The 21,911-nt window shown below is 38.0% G+C and overlaps 1 long non-coding RNA gene across 1 annotated transcript in view; it reads right to left on the reverse strand.

The window, feature by feature from the left end:
* Positions 1-21,606, reverse strand: part of LOC127446861 (uncharacterized) — a 34,976-nt gene extending 13,370 nt beyond the window's left edge. Inside the window, exon 1 of the long non-coding RNA XR_007898257.1 lies at positions 21,592-21,606. This is a non-coding gene — a long non-coding RNA (uncharacterized LOC127446861). The remainder of the gene's footprint in view (positions 1-21,591) is intronic.
* Between the last annotated feature and the right edge of the window lie 305 nt (positions 21,607-21,911).

Here is a 21,911-nt window from a genome sequence, read left to right on the forward strand (position 1 = left end):
TGTGTGTGTGTGTATGTGTGTGTGCGTGCGCACGTAATAGAGATCTCTAGGGACTTGTGGCAAAGCGTCATGCAATGTAAACACACACTTCACTGTACCTGATACAGGTGTTTCTCCTGTTTGAGGCTCAGTTTAGATTTAAACACCTGATGGTGTTTATTACAGTTTTATATACAGAATTAAATGTCATGGTTTTTTGTCAAAATACTTCCATTAGAATCAAGTTTCTTACATTTAAAGTAAGTAAATATTTAATTCATATTGATATCATCTTAATGTAAAAATATAGCAGTTTTAGATTGTTAGTGGTGTTTGTTCAGATAAGCTCATATGAAGGGGTTTATCATCCAGCACATCATCCAGCACTGTTTATGTTACAGACATGAATGATACTTCAAATCATGTGACTTGTTGAGGAGAATTGTACTACTACTTGGGATGGGAATCGTATGGTTTTGATTCCAATTCCTCTGAACGATTCTGGTTCATTAATGGTTCCATTTAATGTTTCAGTTAATGTTCACATCAACCATCAGAGTGGGAAGAAAAAAATTATCTCAGTGATTTGGACCGTGGCATGATTGTTGGTGCCAGACAGGCTGGTATGAGTCTTTCTGTAACTGCTGATCTCCTGTGATTTTCACGCACAACAGTCTCTAGAATTTACTCAGAATGGTGCCAAAAACAAAAAACATCCAGTGAGTGGCAGACTGGGACAAAAAAGTAGCCCTGGACTTTCTGGCCCAGAGCGAACCACCAAACCCAGCCCACAACACACATAACACACCAGCTCATTAATTTCATTTTCTGGCTCAATTTCAGATTTTTGTGTTGAAACAAATACATTTCTATTGACTGCTAATCATAACAACGGGCCCAACCAGTGCAAAAAAAAAATAAATAAATCATAATTTAAAACATATAAAACCACTGTAAATGTGATGAGTGGATTTTTTAGAGAAAGCACTAAAATAAGGACTGTATAGCTCAGACAAATAACCGAAAACGTTTTTCCCAACATAAAAAACGTTAGTTTTCAGCTAACGACCCTGCATCAGTGTGGAGTGGCATGAAACAACTCACAAATTACAGGACTCCTACCCCCAACCCTGTGGAGGACCATCAACTGGCTGGCAACCTGAATGTGTTCTACTGCAGATTTGAAAAGCCCAATCTCACACCCCACACCCACTCTGACCTTCACTTCACACAAACACCAACACCTTCTGCAACCCCCCTCCTGCAACTCAACCTGCACTTAAGATCTATGAAGATGATGTGAGCTGGGTCTTTCGGAAACAAAAGACAAGGAAAGCTTCAGGCCCAGATGGCGTCTCACCAGCGTGTCTTTGATCCTGTGCTAACCAGTTGGCCCCCATCTTCACATAGATCTTCAGTAGATCACTGGAGCAGTGTGAAGTCCCATGCTGCTTCAAACGCTCAATCATTATTCCTGTCCCAAAGAAACCAAAAATCACAGGACTTAATGACTACAGACCTGTCGCCCTGACGTCTGTGGTCATGAAATCATTTGAGAGACTGGTGTTGGCCCACCTGAAGAACATCACTGGACCCTTTCTAGATCCCCTTCAATTTGCTTAAAGGGCAAATAGGTCTGTGGATGATGCTGTCAACATGGGATTGCATCATATCCTGCAATATCTGGACAGACCAGAGACATATGCAAGGATCCTTTTTGTGGACTTCAGTTCGGCTTTATCCCAGCTATACTCCAGAATAAATTACACCAACTCTCTGTTCTCATGTCTATCTGTCAGTGGATTACCAGCTTTCTGACAAACAGGCAGCAGCTTGTGAGACAGTGGAAACTCACCTCCAGCACCTGTACAATCAGCACTGGTGCCCCCCAGGGATGTGTGCTCTCCCCACTACTCTTCTCCCTCTACACCAATGACTGCATCGCCAAGGACCCCTCTGTCAAGCTCCTGAAGTTTGCAGACGACACCACTGTCATCGGCCTCATCCGAGATGCCGATGAGTCTGCATACAGAAGGGAGGTTGAACAGCTGGCTGTCTGGTGCAGTCAAAACAACCTTGAGCTGAACACACACAAAACGGTGGAGATGATTGTGGACTTTAGGAGGAACACCCCAACACTGACCCCCGTCACCATTCTAAACAGCACTGTGGCAGCAGTGGAGTCATTCAGGTTCCTGGGCACTACCATCTCACAGGACCTGAAGTGGGAGACACACACATTGACTCCATCGTGAAAAAGGCCCAGCAGAGGTTGTGCTTCCTTCGCCAGCTGAGGAAGTTCAACCTGCCACAGGCGCTGCTGATACAGTTCTACTCAGCAGTCATTGAGTCTGTCCTCTGAACTTCAATAACTGTCTGGTTTGGTTCAGCTATGAAATCAGACATCAGAAGACTACAAAGGACACTTCGGACTGCTGAGAGGATTATTGGTTGCCCCCTGCCCCCCTTCAAGAACTATACACTTCCAGAGTGAGGAAAAAGGATGGGAAAATCACTCTGGACCCCACTCACCTTGCCCATTACCTTTTTGAACTGTTGCCTTCTGGCTGATGCTTCAGAGCTCTGAGCACCAGAACCGTCAGGCACAGGAACAATTTTTTCCCTCAGGCTATCCGTCTCATGAACAGTTAAATTGCCCCATTGAGCAATAACTATGTGCAATACACAGTTTAGTCTTTTTTATATTTATCCAATACATCCAACCTCTTCTGCCATTTCATTCCTCTGAAAAAAAACAAAAAACATTTGCACTGTACATAACAGATTTGTATTTTGCACTGTACATAACAGATAACAGATTTGTATTAGATTTGCATTATGTATGTGTATGTGTGTATGTATATATATATGCGTGTGTCTGTGTGTGTGTATGTACGTATGTGTATAATTATTTTTTATTATTATTTATGTCTTGCTGCTGTTTTTGTATTGTTTTTGTATTGTTGTACAGTGGAAGCTCCTGTCACAAAGACAAAAGCATACTTGGCAATAAAGCTGATTCTGATAACACAGATGTTAGGTTAAAATGTACATGAAGTACAAGGGAAAGTGTGTATTTTAGGTGCTGTGACAAGTCAGCATAAAGATTTTAATCACCTTTTAACTTTTTTCTAGAAGTGCAAATAAATTATCATCTTAGTTAATATGAGGTTGTGGAAACAACAAGTATAATGATAATATATTATTTATGTATATATAGCTATACAAGATCATAACATGTTGTTTAAAATAGTTAGATGAAGAAAGTATCACACAGCACGACACTGATGACAATGCTTAAAATTTCATGTCAATTACCCACATAACTACGTGTAAATGTTTATTTTTTGGCCAGAATATGTACATATATAAATATAAACAAATAAAAATATATGTAAAAAAATAAAATAAAAAAAAATCTCTTAATGTGTAGATCTTTGCAGATATTTTGCAGATTAATTGCTCATATTTTCATATGAGTATTATTATTCTTGAGTAAAAGTGAAAAGCCCTATGCTTTGACAAGTGCTGTTTCTGCTATCCTTTAAACAAAGTAAGCCTCAAAGTCTCAAATAGTCACAAAGTAATATTGTTCATGACTTATTTTCTGCATTTTTATCACGCATGAGCATTATTCAGCAAGCTGCACTTCAGCTCTCAGTAGAGTTCTGCCCGAGACCGTGTGGCCAGACCCTATCCGGCCCAAACGATACCGTCAGATTTGAAGCCTGAACCCGACCCGAGCCCGAAATCGCATACGATCTAATTTCTTCTCCTAGCAAGTACTGTTGCAATAGGCTGTATTTTATGTAAGCATTTTGGCAACATTCATAACAGTACTGAAACAGTAAACATACAGTTTTAACAAGTCACGGCAGCCCCTTAGTACACTAGAGCAGAAGGGGAAAAAAGCATTGCCTTACCATTTATTTGCTGAAACTTCATTTAGTGCAGAACAATCTGGAATAATATGAAACAATGCAAAAGTCCCCTCTCGGTGCAGAACAATCTGGAATAATATGAAACAATGCAACAGTCCCCTCTCAGTGCATAACAGTCTGGAATAATATGAAACAACGCGACAGTCCCCTCTATGCAGCCTGAACTTGTTCAGATTGTTGAATCTTTGTGACACCTACGCTAAAAACAATCTAGACACAGCGCAAAGAATGAAACAGAGTGCAGATGTCTCACCGTGCGTTTTTGAAAATGTAAAGTTCTTTTTAACTTGACAAAATGTGCCAGACCTACGTGAGACACTGAAGAAAAAGCGAGACGCTGTGAAAATGTCAAACAATTTGGGCTGGCTTAAATTACCCAGCAGCCCACTGGGAATACGTCCGGTGCGCCCGATGGCCAGTCAGCAGTAATGGACAGTAACAATGTATTTTTACTTTGTTACTGTACTTAAGTAAATTTTTTTAGGTATCTGTAATTTATCAGAGTATTTTTATTTTAGGAAACTTTTACTTCACTACATTCAAAAGCATAATATCTTACTTTTTACTCCACTACATTTTTTAAAAATGTGCCGTTCCTCGCTACTTTGAAATTAATAAATAGCGTTAAATTAAAATAGACTGGTAGGTCTTGTTCTCGCAAGACTATAACTGACAAATGACAAAAGCAACAAATGCAGTCTCGCCAGAGTTTCCGCAGATGCATTTGAGTGCCGAAAGACATTTTTAAATGTCTTCTGTGCCAGCCTAGCAAAATACACGATGGTGGTATCGGCTTTCAAGAACTCGTCGTCAAACTTGAAAAACACATCAAGATAATACATTTTTAATATTATATTAATAAAACTGCCACGAATGTACATTCTTGCTAGCAGTAATCTTATAAATGCACTCTGGCCAATGCAAATTAGGTTGCAGGATAATATAGGATATATAGAGAGAGCCATATAAAGAGCTGATAACATTTTATTAGGCCTATTTCTCTTTATATGTCAAAGAAAATATATTATCTCTGTTTTATGTTTTAATCTCTGATTTGTCTAGCTTTATTGCAATCTACAATCTCATCTGTTTAGCGTCTTTACCACGATTCAGATTATTAAACACATGTTGACCTAGCGAGGTATGTTATCCTACAATTATATAAACAGTAAAACAATAATGAAGCACAAAATGATTGATAAAATAGCAAAGATGTATTCATTGGAAATGTACAAAGATAAAAAAAATAAATAAAAAAAACCATTGTTTGGCCAGCAGATATTGTAATAAATAAACTGTAAACAATTTAAAACACACAGTCTGCACTGACCTGACATTTATGAAGAATACTTGTCCTGAGAACACAGGTGAACCTTTTGGTTAATGTCTTGCTTTAATGTATGGCAGCATGGTTTTATAATATGAATAATCATATTACTCAAATAACCATACTGTACCATTGCATTCACAAAGTTGCATTCGTTTAACCATACTTAACCATACTGTTGTATTGTTTAGTATGGTGCTGTCATTTTACAATTGAAATGTGGAAAATGCATTGTATGTTTGCTAAAAGGTTTAGTAGCAATTAAAAATAATTCATTTTCAGGTCAGGACTACTTCAGAGACCATCTGCGAGAAGAGATCGCATCCCAGTCACAAGATGATACTTCAACACTTCTGATGAAAATTACTTCTTTTCAGAAACACACACACACACACACACACACAGTGATATTTTGTATGCCAGTTTTTCTTAATAAAAAGCTCTAAACTATCTGTGTGCCTGTGATATTAGACCACTCTCTCCTAAAATGTATATGAGCAGGAGGATAAAGCATATTGAATTGCAAAAAAATATTAAACAAAAGGGATAGATCACCCAAAAATAAGAATTCTCTCTTCATTTACTCACCCTCATGCCATCCCAGATGTGTATGACTTTCTCTCTTCTGCTGAACACAAACCAAGATTTTTGGAAGAATATTTCAGCTCTGTAGGTCCATACAATGCAAGTAAATGGTGTCCAAAATTTTGAAGCTCCAAAAACCACTTAAAAACGTCATAAAAGTAATCTATACAACTCCAGTGATTAAATCTATTTCTTCAGAAGCGATATGATAGGTGTGAGTGAGAAACAGATCAATATTTAAGTCCTTTTTACCATAAATTCTCCTCCTTGCCCATAAGGTGGCGATATGCACAAAGAATGTGAATCGCCAAAAACAAAATAAAAATCTAGTTCTGAAGAAATAAATTGAACCACTGAAGTCATCTGGATTAGTTTTATGCTGCCTTTGAGTGCTCTTGGAGCCTCAAAATTCTGGCCACCATTCACCTGCATTGAATAGACCTACAGAGCTGAAATATTCTTCTAAAATGATTTGTTTGTGTTCTGCAGAAGAAAGAAAGTAATACACATCTGGCATGGCGTGAGGGTGAGTAAATAATGAGAGAATTTTCATTTTTGGGGTAACTATCCCTTTAATAGACTTTGTCCACCACTGCCAGTCTGCCCCTGCATTCAGCGAGCAGCAGTTCTGCGGACGGAAACGCCTTGTTGATGAGAGATTACAATTGTAATGAGCAGAATAGCATTTCAGAATGCACAACACGTCAAACCTTGTGGCGAATGGGCTACAACAGTAGAAGACCACGTCGGGTTCCACTTCTGTCAGCCAAGAACAGAAAGCTGAGGCTGCAGTGGGCACAGGCTCACCAAAACTGGACAGTTGAAGACTGGAAAAACATCGCCTGGTCTGATGAATCTCGATTTCTGCTGAGGCACACAGATAGTAGGGTCGGAATTTGGCGCCAGCAACATGAATCCATGGACCCAACCTGCCTTGTGTCAACAGTCTAGGCTGGTGGTGGTGTATTGGTGTGGGGAATGTTTTCTTGGCATACTTTGGGCCTGTTAATATCAATCAACACTTGAATGCCACAGCCTGTTTGAGAATTGTTGCTGACCATGTGCATCCATTCACAATTTCCCCATCTAATGGCTCCATCCAGCATGATAATGCACCATGTCATAAAGCAAAAGTCGTTTCATGAACATGACAATGAGTTCACTGTTCTTCAGTGGCCTTCCCAGTCACAGGATCTGAATCCAACAGAACATCTTTGGGATGTGGTAGAAAGGGAGATTCGCAGCATGAATGTACAGCTGACATATCTGCAGAAATTGCATGATGCAATCATGTCAACATGGACTAGAATCACAAAGGAATATTTCCAACATCTTGTGGAATCCATACAATGAAAAATTGAGGCTGTTTTGAGAGCAAAGGGAGGACCTACCCAGAATTAGTATAGTTTTCCTAATTAAGTGCTCAGTAAGTGTATTTTAGACATGCAGTAACTTAAATGAAATTATGCAGAAATGGCATCTTTCTCTATAATTTCTTTCCTCTTCTGATACCTAGACTTTAGAATCTTTCTAAGAGAGCACTCACTCATTGCGCTCACCTGTCTAGTTCGTGCTGTCCGCACGCCACTCTGTTCAACATGCAGCAGATGGAATAAACAAGCTATTGGTAAGAGGGCGGAGAGGAGAATTTGTTGAAAGATTTAAACTACTTACAAGTTGCATTGCTCTGTGATTTGATTGTTTTTTATTGTGCCCAAATACATTGAAATAATTATACTTGATGTTATATTATCAATCTTGCTGCAATACTTGTGTTGTATTTTCTAATGTGTAACGGTGTACCTGATGCAAAGTGATACTAAATCTGAATGTTGAGCATAATTTGGTTGCTTGCTTTGTCACTATACACATGTACTGTTTTGAAGCATATTCGTACAGCACTAAGACTGTAAAAAAGCACTTGTTCACTTGCATCTGGTTATAATGATTGACGTTGATCGAACAGTTCCAGAGATCTGCTTGTTATTTTTTGTCACTCATGATGTATGTCGGTAGTGCTGAGACTATAAACAACCCCATCCTGAATCGTGGCTTGATAACACTCAGGTTTCCAATGCTAATGTCCCTTCCTGCCAGAGCAGCGTGGCAAAACATTTAAACTTTTTTGTCGTCCCCGTCTGATGAGCTCATTTTTTACATCGTTTTTTTTGCCTGTTCACTTATTTAACGTTTTGTTTTTTTAATTGACTTGAACAAATGCTAATGGGAAGATGTCATTAGGCAGAACAAGCCGTGGTGAGTGACCTTAGCTCACGGCAATTCGGAGCTTTTATTTCTCCTTCACAGAAAGTGAATGTGTCAGACTTTCTTAGTTCAGACAGTCTGAAAGTAGGAGAGAGTGATTTCTATACAAGCTCCTCAGGAGGGGGCTGTCTCACTACACAGAGCACAATTCAAACTGCCACACAATGGCAATGTGCTGAAACAAAACCAGTTTCCCTTTTAAGCCAATTATGTGGCGAAGGCGAATTTTACTGTTCCATAAAATCATAGCTTAGATTCGCTCACCATGCAGAAAACCTACATTAGCATAATTTGTAAACAAGTGACTTTCTTTCTGAAAATAAAAAGAAACATTTGAAAGAAAATTGAGCTGCTTGGAGGGATTGATTGTAACTGGTGCAAAGGAATAAATCAGGTCTCGCTGTGGTCCAGAGTGGAGACATTAATCTCCTGCATCTAACGAATGGCGGGTGCAGAGGACGTCTGGCATACTGCAATTAAAAGAGTGCTGGAGACTGTGTGGTAAGATCATGAGCTGTGGCCAAACACAGAGAGATACAGATGAGGGGTTGGACAGAAGTTTATGGTCAAATGAAGATGGAGAGAGAGAGATAGATGGATTGAGATAGTATCAGGACATGCAGACAGGATGTCTATGTTGTTGTCAGGTGATGGAGTCCTCTGCTAATTCAGTTTAAACCATCAACATACAATATACACTGAAATAAACTTATAGAGCCCTGCAAGTCATCATTCACTGATAGTGACATCGCGTTTGTGTGTAAAGTCTGTGACACTAGCGTCACCCAAAAGAATTGCAAAAATAATGACTATTTTCGAACAGGTTTTCAAACACTCCCAATGTTAATATAATGGACTGTTCGACATCAAAGTCCCTTTTCAAAGGCAAGTCAGTTCACTTGGCGGCCACTTTGGTAACACGTACCTGTATCACGGCAGTTCTGAGGTAAAATGTCCACTGTGTAGCTCTGAAAGTGAGTTCAATGTTCTCGCAAACAGATGAGGGTTTTAAGTTTAATTCTCTATTGAGTTTTAAATCGACAAAACTTACCTACCTAACATAAACCTAATTCTGAGTGTCATAAAAAGGAAATTTGAGATGGAAAACACAATTGCTGAAGCAACCACATTATTTTGTTGTGCTTCTATGACACCCCCGGCTCATGTGTTGACTCCCATGCTCTTCAGGACTCGTACCCTGTACATCATAAGTGCAAAGCTATATCTTGATCGCACTCAAACAAGCTTGTAAATGTAGTTGGTTATGTAATGCAAACATTAAAATTATTTGCCTTAAAAGTCATGCGCTATAGCAAAAGTGCCATAACAGATGTCATAACATAGCATTGTAAGTTTTGAAACACTTGACCAAAATGTTTCCCATGATCTTAAAAATCTTTTGATCCGAAGGCGTATGCTTAAATGTTTGAAATTAGTTTTGTAGACAAAAATATAATTGTGCCAACATATTAATTTATTTCATTATAAATCTAAAATTTTATTACATTTTTACATACATTTTTTTAAATTGATGACTTGGACCAAATAATAAAGAAAAGCAGCCAATAAGTGGCCAGCATATAGATGGGAACTCCTTCAATACTGTTTAAAAAGCATCCCAGGGTGATACCTCAAGAAGTTGGTTGAGAAAATGTCAAGAGTTCATGTCTGCAAATTCTAGGTAAAGGGTGACTACTTTGAAGATGCTTAAATATAACACAGTTTTGATTTATTTTGGATTTTGTTTAGTCACAACATAATTCCCATAGTTCCATTTATGTTATTCCATAGTTTTAATGACTTTGCTATTATTCTAAAATGTGAAAAAAAAAAAATTATAATAAAGAATGAGTAAGTGTTTAAAACTTTTGACCGGTAGTGTATATGTTTATGAACTGATAATCTGCCATTTTACCCGTGAATTGTGTGAAAGTGAATAAAAGTAATTGTTGTTGTAGTGCCTCTAGTGTTCATTTTACCAGGAAACTGCCTTGGTACGTAAAACGAGGCACATAAAAGTAATTTGGCAAAAATTTAGGTATAGTAACGTGATTCTATGGGACTAGGTTGCTTAGCACCTTTCTAACTGAATAGGGAAAGAACAAAGTCTTGCTAATGCGCATACACATTTTAGAGTAAACAAACACGGCACCTTTAAGTGTAAGGTAGGACTTCCATTCATACAGCCACCATTTTGAGCTTGTGAAACCTCTATTAAAAAGGCAATTGGCTCTTTTAACTTTAAGGCACGGCCCGTATTCACAAATATTTTTATGTTACCACAAGGAGTTCTTCAAAGAGTTCCTAGCTAGGAGTTTTTGCTTAAAGCCTATTCATAAAACTGCTAAGAGCAAGTTTTAGTAAGGAAATCTTAAGATAAGAGTAAGGCGAAGTTGACCATGTTGCTATGGATTACGTCACATTTTATTAGCCCACAGTGATTGGTAGACAGGGAACCGCTATTTGTCAGCTAAGACAGACAACTATATATATATATATATATATATATATATATATATATAGTTGAAGTCAGAAGTTTACACACAATTAGGTTGAAATCATTAAAACTCATTTTTTACCCACTTCACCTATTTCATATTAGCAAACTATAGTTTTGGCAAGTCGTTTAGGACATCCACTTTGTGCATGAAATGAGTAATTTTTCCAACAATTGTTTACAGACAGACTGATTCACTTTTAATTCACTATATCACAATTTCAGTGGGTCAGAAGTTTACATATACTGAGTTAAATGTGCCTTTAAGCAGCTTGGAAAATTCCAGAAAATGATGTCAAGTCTCTAGGCAATTAGCTTCTGATAGGCTAATTGGCTTATTAGTTGGGTCAATTGGAGGTGTACCTGTGGATGTATTTTAAGGCCTACCTTCAAACTCAGTGCCTCTTTGCTTGACATCATGGGAAAATCAAAAGAAATCAGCCCAGGAACTCCACAATTCTGGTTTATTCTTGGGTGCAATTTCCAAATGCCTGAAGGTACCACGTTCATCTGTACAAACAATAGTCACAACTATAAACACCATAGGACCACGCAGCCATCATACTGCTCAGGATGGAGACGCATTCTGTCTCTTAGAGATGAACGTAGTTTGGTGCAAAAAGTGCAAATCAATCCCAGAACAACAGCAAAGGTCTTTGTGAAGATGCTGGAGGAAACAGGTAGACAAGTATCTATATCCACAGTAAAACGAGTCCTATATCGACATAACCTGAAAGGCTGCTTAGCAAGGAAGAAGCCACTGCTCCAAAACCGGCATAAAAAAGCCAGACTACAGTTTGCACGTACACATGGGTACAAAGATCCTACGTTTTGGATAAATGTCCTCTGGTCTAATGAAACAAATATTGAACTGTTTGGCCATAATTACCATGTCACATTTGGAAGAAAAAGGGTGAGGCTTGCAAGCTGAAGAACACCAATCCCAATCGTGAAGCATGGGGGTGGCAGTATCATGTTGTGGGGGTGCTTTGCTGCAGGAGGGACTGGTGCACTTCACAAAATAGATGGCATCATGAGGAAGGAAAATTATGTGGATATACTGAAGCAACATTTAAAGACATCGGCCAGGATGTTAAAGCTCGGTCGCAAATGGGTCTTCCAAATGGACAATGACCCCAAGCATACCTACAAAGTTGTGGCAAAATGGCTTAAGGACAACAAAATCAAGGTATTGGAGTGTCCATCACAAAACACTGACCTCATTCTGATAGAAAATTTGTGAAAAGGCGTGAAAAAGCGTGTGCGAGCAAGGAGGCCTACAAACCTGACTCAGTTACACCAGTTCAGTCTGGAGGAATGGGCCAAAATTCCAGCAACTTATTGTGAGAAGCTTGTGGAAGGCTACCCAAAAAGTTTGACCCAAGTTAAACAATTTAAAGGCAATGCTACCAAATACTAACAAAGTGTATATAAACTTCTGACCCACTGGGAATGTGATGAAAGAAATAAAAGATGAAATAAATAATTCTCTCTACTATTATTCTGACATTTCACATTCTTAAAATAAAGTAGTGATCCTAACTGACCTAAGACAGGGAATGTTTCTATGATTAAATGTCAGGAATTGTGAAAAACTTAGTTTAAATGTATTTAGCTAAGGTGTATGTAAACTTCGGACTTCAACTCATATATATATATATATATATATACATAGTATATACATACTGTACATACATACAGACAGACAGATAGACAGATAGATAGATAGATACATAGATAGATAGATAGATAGATTGATTGATTGATTGATTGATTCTGCTGATGGATGGCAGACATTCGCAATTCAACCGCACTTCACAGTTTTATTTTGATGTGGCTAGGGAGCACAGAGTTGCCAAAACCTTTATCTCTGGTGTAATTGGGTTGCTTCGGTTTGTGGGAGAGGTGCGTCTTTAACTAAGTTTACAATAATGAAAACACCCTTGCAATTCAGACAATACTGTTTTAAAGGTCAATGTCAACATGTATAATATTACAATATTATATTATTAAAATACATAGACTCAGTTTTTATTCAGGCGATGCCTTTTTAAACAGTTAATTTCATAGTTATATTCTAATACATTGTTTTTAATGTGGATTGACGACAGCAGCCATGCTTCAGATCGTTTGTTAGCCACTCTTAGGGATTTAGAAGTCCTCAGGAGGACTAAGCTATTGTGGGTTTAGGAGCTACTTTTAGTGTTTAAATGCTTCATGAATTACTCTTAGATTAAAATTTTATGAGTCCTAAAATTAGGAATGACACGGCCCTAATTTTTAAGAGTTGCTCCTAAATTTCTGCGTTAGGAGCTACTTTTAGCCTACATTTTTTTTGTGAATACAGGCCCAGGACTATAGTCGCCATATTTAGTGTTACAGTTTCTCAGATTCAACAAGTGGTCCATCTCCCCTGCCTTATAATGTCACTGGTGTTTGAGTCAAAGATGAGAAAGTTACTTTACTTTTACTCTACTTTTAGGAGTACACTAGCATATAGAAGGCCTCAAAACTTAAAGACATGGACTTAAAGCAACAAAACAACCATTTTAATTCATAGGGTCTTTGAGCTGACTAAATGTAGAAGTGTTTAGTCATAAAGGGGTGCTGTGCTCCAGTTATTCATTATCATAATTATCATATCTTAATTCCTGATGTGTAGTGTGCTCTGATAGAGATGGAGAAGAGTTTTTTTTGTTAGTCATTTAAAACCATGCCAGGGGGTTTGGGGTCATGACTCCTATTAAATCTGTGTTTGTGTGTCTGTTTGATGTAGTAAACATCAGGCTATGTTAACAGAAGTCGATATTGCACAAAATGGCATCCAGCCATCATCTTGGAAATAAAAAAAAAGTTATTTTGAATTTTTTATCAAATTTTGTGCATAAAATGTTGTAACTTTATGCAGTCCAAATAAAGCGAGATATTATACATTGTAGTCATGTGCTCTGTAGTATACGGCACATTTTGGCAAATGTACTAAGTCTTTGTGTATGCTATACATACAGAAAATATGCATTTTGTGCACAGTATACATTAGGGATACTTTATTCGGAAAGGCATGAATAATGACTTCAAAATGAATAACAAATTCTACCAAATACTGTAATAGAAAAAAATATTTGTTATTCAACAACAAGTACAGAGATACAGAGATATTTTAAATAAACATATCTAAAATGCAATAGTGAGTCTGTGAAGCCAATATGACTAAAGTGTAAACTTTAAAGGTCGAAACATACTGTACGCAAGTATGTGAACGCAGATGTGCGCACTTGGCCACCGCATTGCCAACACGCAGTTTGGTTGAACGTGCTTAACGTGCTTTCTAGAACAATTAAATCGCTAACCCGCATGCGCATTAGCTATACAAGTTGGGAAAATTGCGTGTTTTAGCGTCAAATGAGGTCAACATTCGGTTGAGTGAAATGCGATTGATTCATGTGTTAATAAACACTGCATTAAAAAATCAGTAAACATGTTTAGGCAGAGAGATTATAAGACAAGTCTTCCACTGGCCATGACATGATACACAGGGTGAAATACTCGCTAAATTCACTGACTTATGCAGCCGAACTGCTCCGTGTTACAGCTCTCTGTAACTGGGAGAATGGGATGAGAAAAGCTGACTCTGGATCAATGGCTCCGAGCAACATTCTACATTGATTGTGTACAGGGGTGGACTGGGAAGAGACTGGGGTTGCTGTCCTTTTCTGCATATCACTGCCCCCTTCGGCATATCGCAGTGCCGTTTTGTGGCCCGTTCTGCCTAACGCGGCAGCTCATTTCAGCTTATCGCGGCAGGCCCGGTTCTCCCGATGGCCAGTCTGCCCCTGATCGGCCCCAAAGTGCGTCGGCCCACCGTGAAAATGCCCATTATGCCAGATTACCAATCCAGCCCTGATTGTGTATGAAGAGAAAATGTCTTAGTTTCTAAAAAGATTCTAAATTTTTGTATTATAATAAACAAGTAGTTTGATGAAACAAACTGTTTCCATTCAAGTTGTATCAGCATGCGCCTTTGAAGTTGTATGCAATCAACCAATGGTGTCTGTACGCACCATGGATCAACTCAAAGCAAGCGTGCACTGAGATGACTTAAGTGAAAAATCTTATTTTATTATCAGACATATTCCTTGAAAATGTTAGGCTGGCATTCCCCACTGAATTTTATCTTGATTTTTGAAAAACATCTTAAGTTGACTCTGACATTGTCGATGGGCACGGCATATGATGGCGTATATGATGCAGGTTCAGGTGTTGGACTTTGCTGCTTTAGTGGTTATTCTTCATTATTCATACTGACTGCCATGTTGATAGAAAAACAAATCGTGCATATTCGTGCTATTGATTTTTTTATTATAAATATGACATGAAGACCTACTTTCTAAATATCTGTTTGTTTAGTATGTTGTTTTGACATGAGTATTGTACAGTAGCTAGCATGACCTGTAATGTCTCTTGTATGCAATGCATGACTTATTTGTATGGAATGCATAGCATAGTAGAAGAGAAAGTGGATGTGAGAAAAAAGTAACGCAAAATTAATGCAAAAGTAACGTAACGCTTTACTTTCCATAAAGAATTCCTTTTTAATTAATTAAGTGACTTTTTTAAGGAGTAATGCAATATTCAGTTTCTTTTAAAAGTAACGTTACCCAACACTGACTGTATATGAAGCACTGTGTAATGGAGCTTCCAGCTACTTTACAACTTAAAAATAGGATATAAACTCATACTAGGCCTGCTTTTAAACACATATGTCACATTTTGAACACATTTATGGGCTTTCTCGGTGGGCCTGCATTAATTGCTGACCAATAAAGGTTTTTCAATGGCCGATACTGATGGGGTTGCTGATAAAATGCAGATATGTATGTAATACATGTGCATTTAATTTAAGTACAGCAACTGAAAATTTTCAATAAAAAAACAAACAAATTCCATTCTGTACTCAGGATTCAGTATAAATGTTAGAAAAAAGATACATTATCCATCAACAAGGCTTTTATAGAGTTTAGTAGACGCTTCTGTTAATTGGTCAAGGGGGTATATAATCAGCCAATGTAAATCTCAAAATGACAAAATATCATCCAATATATCTGGCCGATATATTGGTCTATCACTTGACTGGATATACAACAATGAGCCAAAACATTATGACCACCTGCCTAATATGCTTTTGGTCCTCCTCATGCCGCCAAAACAGCGCCGACGCGCTGGGGCATGGACTCTACAAGACCCCTTAAGGTTTCCTGCTGTATATGGCACCAAGACATTAGAAGCAGATCCTTCAAGTCCTGTGAGTTGTGAGGTGGAGCCACTGGATCGGAATTATTGAACCAGCACATCTCACAGATGCTCAATCAGACTGAGATCTGGGGAATTTGGAGGCCAGGGCAACACCTTGAACTCTTCATCATGATCCTCAAACCATTCCTTAACAATGTGTGCAGTGTGGCAGGGCGCATTATCCTGCTGAAAGAGGCCACTGCCATCAGGGAATAGCATTGCCATGAAGGGGTGCACCCGGTCTGCAACAATGTTTAGGTAGGTGGCACTTGTCAAATTGATGTCCACATGAATGGCCGGACCCAGGGTTTCCCAGCAAAACATTTCCCAGAGCATCACACTCCCTCCACCGGCTTGTCGTCTTCCCACAGTGCATCCTGGTGCCATCACTTCCCCAGGGAAAGACCTTAATGCACTGTGTTGTGACACATTCCTCCTGTAACCATCATTAAAATTTTCTGTGACTTGTGCCACAGTAGACCTTCTGTCAGTTCGGACCAGACGTGATAGACTTCATTGCCCTCACGCATCGATGAGCCTTGGGCACCCAACACCCTGTCTCTGGTTTGTGGTTTGTCCTTCCTCAGACCACTGTTGTTAGTTACTCACCACTCTGACCGGGAGCACCCCACAAGCCTTGTCATTTCAGAGATGCTCTGACCCAGTCGTCTGGCCATAACAATTTGGCTCTTGTCAAAGTCGCTCAGGTCTTTATTCCTGCCCATTTCTCCTGCATTCAACATGTTGACTACGAGAACCAATTGTTCGCTTATCATCTAATCTACCCAGACCTTGACATGTGGCCTTGTTAGGAGATGATCGATGTTATTCGCTTCACCTGTGAGTGGTCATAATGTTTTTGCTCATCAGTGTATGGTAGTATATCATATTATATAGCATTATATATGTAGTTTGCATTTATGCAATTCTAAATGACATTAGTTTTCAGTTTCATACCTTCAGTTGCCAACAGTAAATTTAAACTGTCGCCCTGCAAGATGTTCCTGAAAATCAGTATTCACACCATGGCACTAATTTCTGTTTGGTATTGTTATTTTGAATTCATTATATATTTCCTTATTTGTAATTAAAGGTGCAGTATTTTTTTGCCAATGTGTGAATGGCTTGTAACGCAACTTAAAAAATGAGCCCTTCCCGGACTTCCTAGGTTGCCTATTAAAGCCTGTAGACTGATTTTCATGCGAAGGGAGAGGGTCGGTTTTGCCGGGAAAATCCAAAGGATGTGACGTTTATGCGCGCCCCCGAGAACCTTGCTTCAGTGCTTCTCTTCCGCTATTCAAAAGCGACAACAAACTGCAACACTAGGTAACGTTATCTTAGAGATGGAATCCAGCAAACGTCCGGCTCCCAGCACAACACGGACTCCTACACAAACTCCGAGTAAGCCAAAAAAAAAACTCAGACTAATCCAAAAAAAAAAACACAAAAAAAAACATTTATGTACTGAATCCCGTCTGGCTAAGCGGGAACGTGATCGTGGTCGAGCGAAAACTAGAGTAAACATCGGCAGGGCATTTGATTCCTGGAGGGACCTTCGTTCGGTTTTGGGGATCAAAACCAACCCTGAATTGGTGTTCTTCTTATTGGGCAGGTAAGATTACATAACTGCAAAGCATGTGAAATATAGTGCCATAAGGATTGATCTGTGTAATTTTAGCTAACTTGATCTTGCCTGCTAACGCTGACGAATTGCAAGCTACCTTGCTTCATAACTTTCAAATAATTTCAACGATCTTCTCTTTATACTAAATGTCAGGTATACGGGATAAATTTAAGCAAATACGCTGGTTTCTTGATCGTAGTACAACGTAAGACATAGAAAACATACAATAGTGCAACATAACAGTGCAGCGCAACAGTAAACTGTCTGGTGTAGTTCTGTAGTATGTAGCTGTATGTGTGTAGCAGTATGCTATGTTAGCTGATAAGTAGTTTTAGTTTAGTCTCAAAGTTTGTAGTAAAACAATCATAACTGTGTAATTTTAATTATGCTGCCTCATCTGTCAGCATGATGCCGGTGGATCACATTCAGTCTCTTTGTACGTTACGTCATTGTTTTGGCCGATGCTCGCTCGCTCGCGTCCCTATGGATTGTGTGCACGAGCAACAGGTAGCTGGCTGCAGTTCACTTAACAGCTACAGGTGTCATCAATAACAAGAGTTTCTGAATCTTAGATACTGCACCTTTAAAGTTGTCTAAGATTTGTTCATTTTTCTTTTTTTTTTTTATATTATTATTATTATTCAGTGAGAAGTTTTGGGGGTTTAGCGTGAATCATTCAGCGTGATTTAACTAAGGGAATAGGAATGTTGCCAATGCCGCGAGGAGACACGCTGAAGTTTCCCAGATGCAGAGAGCTAATTAGCCTTGAGTATTCCCATGATGTCGAGTATGTGAGAAACCAGAGGAGTGTGTGTCTGTGAGCGGGAAAACTAGCAGTACATACCTGTATAGCCTTACATACTCTAAACGCTCCCACTGCAAACACCTCTGCGCTGTTTGCTTTACAAGCCAACAGGGAGTTATTTCAGAGAGTGAGAAACTGTCATCCTATAAAAGGGTTTTTCCAGTAAAATGGTTTTGATGGTTTGTGGAAGAAAAAGTAAACAGATGCCATGGGAACTTGTTCTCTCAGGGAATGTGTGTGGGTCTGTACTATGGGGTTTTCATGTTGGAGGTTTTTTATTTTATTTTCATTTGTCAGATTTTTTTCGGTAGTTGCATTTAAAATTCTTTCATTTTATCTCTCCACTTCTGTCTTTCTCCACCAACCTCTCCCACTGAACCCGTCACCATTTCTCATTGGCTCTGTACTGTAATTACATGTCTGTATGCTCTCTCCTACACACCTCTGCCTGTCTCCCTGTTGGGATTTTGTGTTCTCCACAAATAATACAATGTGAACAGAACTTTGTTTACAAGCTGTTGAAGAGGCAATCCAGTGTTGTTTCTTTATCGAGACTGATCCAGTCCCTCTGAATTCTGCTCTTTCTGTTAAGAGCAGGCTCAAAATAACTCACATACTACTTACTATGTTTATAGTGTTCAGTATAATGTGTACAGTATACAATGCAATGCACTCAACCTTCCATTTCTAGTGTGACGAATGAGCAGAAAGTAATATCATTATTTGATCAGATTGCAAAAGTTAAGACATTTTTACACTTTACATTTTACAATTGTTTAAAAAGTGCAATATAACTGTTTGCAAAATGGATAGTTACAACTCTTAATATCTGTTTGGATGAGCTGTGTTTGAAGCCATTATAAAATTGTCAAACACACAACTAACCACACATTCTCTAGTAATTATGGTGACACGTTACATTTATGTTCCCTTCGTTAAGAGTTTATAAAAGAGTGTCTGGTGTAATTTAATTACAAAGTAATGAATTACTGTGTTCTAATTACTTTTTAGTACAAAATGTAGTGTCGCACATTACATGTCAAATTCTTGTAATCAGATTAAAGTTACTGACTTTGAATTAAGGTAATTACTTTTAATTACTTTACTTGGTTACACCTTTTTCTATAATAATATTATATTTGTAGAATAAATTTAAAACACGAATTACGTTAATATGTACATCTGTTTGTGTTCTGTGACAGCTGAAGGGTGTGCACCCCCTAATAAGTCAATAAACAAGGAGGAAATATAGATATTATTTTAAATTCGTTTAGCTGAGGGGCCGGGTAGCTCAGCGAGTATTGATGCTGACTACCACCCCTGGAGTCGTGAGTTTGAATCCAGGGTGTGCTGAGTGACTCCAGCCAGGTCTCCTAAGCAACCAAATTGCCCCAGATGCTAGGGAGGGTAGAGTCACATGGGGTAACCTCCTCATGGTTGTGATTAGTGGTTCTTGCTCTTAATGGGGCATGTGGTAAGTTGTGAGTGGATCGCGGAGAGTAGAATGAGCCTCCACGTGCTGTGTGTCTCCGCGGTGTCATGCACAGTGAGCCAGGTGATAGATGCGTGGATTGACTGTCTCAGAAGCGGAGGCAACTGATACTTGTCCTCCGCCACCCGGATTGAGGTGAGTAACCGCGCCACCACGAGGACCTACTAAGTAGTGGGAATTGGGCATTCCAAATTGGGAGAAAAGGGGATAAAATAAAATAAAAAAAATCATTTAAAAAAATCATTTAGCTGAAAAGTTTTAACTTTTATGTTTAGTGTTTTAGATAGTAACTTAAAAGTAATTAGTAATGTGATTACTTTTTAAATGACGTAATCCGTAAAATCAGTAATCTGATTACAATTTTAGAGTAGTAATAAGTAATTTAAAATGAATTACTTTTTTTTAGTAATGTAACACTTTATGAAGGGTTAGGGTTATTTATTAATGACTAAAGTAATTTACAAATGCATTATAAATCATTGATATGTGGTTACAACAACATGAATAAAAAGGGTGACTTTCATGCAATACCTGTCAAATTGTGAGATATTTTACCTCACATATGACCTCACAAAATTGACACATATGAAGTATTTATTAAGGAGTTGCCAACATTAGAAACCTATAAAGTTCAGCATGGTTTAATAGACCTGAACAGTGTTTTTGCAGAGGACTTTTGGTAACAAGGACTAATTAAAACCATTCTTTTGACATCAACATGACAAGGAACACAAGTGAGTCAAGACATTACAGTAACAAATATAAACACAAAATGACATAATCCCTCTTTTTAATCTCACTATAATAGTTTATTTTAGCTGCATTAACCTGTTGATATGCATAACCCCCCTCCCAGAACTGATGTCACTTTGTTTAAATTAGTTCACATATTTAATAGTCTAGTCAAAAAAGAGTTAATAACGTTAATAATTCATGAATTAGGGCATTTTCTATTTTTCATTAAAATAAGTATGAAGAAGTGTATTTATTAAGCATTTAAACGTACAGCAAATTAAAGTGCTCACTATTTGGCAAGTATTGTATGAAAATCTGACTTTTTTGCATGTTGTTATAACCGCATATCAGTGATTTATTATGTATTTGTAATTGACTTATTATTAGTCATCAGTAACCCCTTTATAAAACCTTAACAAAGGGAACATTAATGATAAGTGTTACCATAATTATATATAGTAATGCTTCAATGCTTCACATCTGTAAACAGCCTTCAGTTACAGTTAATGACCTATTTTGCTTAGCAGGAGAATTGGTTTATTCTGATTATTAATATTAACAAATGTATCTATTTAAGGTTCACTCACTAAGCCTTGCATTGACCTGAGCCCATGCTGAAAATCCCTCTAATTTACATGCTATCATGGCTTATTACTTACATTTTTCTGAGATGATAATTAGATTCCACTTGTTGAATTACACATGCGCTATATGAGGTCATGTCACCAAAATGTAGCATACTATATTTGGAATGTTTAGCACCGCATATTACGTATTGTTTCAAACACTCCTTTTTGAAAAACAGCATGCAGGAAGCAGTATATACTGTATGTTTTCTATTATGAATACAGCAATATTAATTATTACTCAGAGTACAAGCATGATGAAAGAAAGACCTTAAAATAAACACAAACTAACTGACAGTTGATCAGATTTTTCTGAAGTGAATCACACTGATTAAGCACCTTGACAGTATGATGACTTAATGCCCAAAATTACAGCATATGTAAGTTGTGTTGGTGGGGTTATTGCTGTGGGAACAAGCTTACCTTAGCAAGGTCTTCTAGCAACAGTAAAACCAGAACTACAGAGATGCGATGTGTACGCTTATCTATCTAATGCCATCATTTTGGCACACCACATTATTTACAGTCAGTATTCTTTGCACTATGTGCCAATCACAATATTTATTTTCTGTAAAACGCTGATCACTGTTTTTTTCCCCCGTAACACAACTGAACTTTTGAGCTTGACAAGGCCAATTTGTGTAAACATAATGAAATACAGATTAAAAAATCTGTAAGAGAAACTCACTGCTGTTAGAATTTTTGCTCTAAAAAAACAACTGATGGTTAGGATTATTTTTGGG

This window comes from Myxocyprinus asiaticus, chromosome 10 (assembly GCF_019703515.2).
Source record: "Myxocyprinus asiaticus isolate MX2 ecotype Aquarium Trade chromosome 10, UBuf_Myxa_2, whole genome shotgun sequence".
NCBI lineage: Eukaryota > Metazoa > Chordata > Actinopteri > Cypriniformes > Catostomidae > Myxocyprinus > Myxocyprinus asiaticus.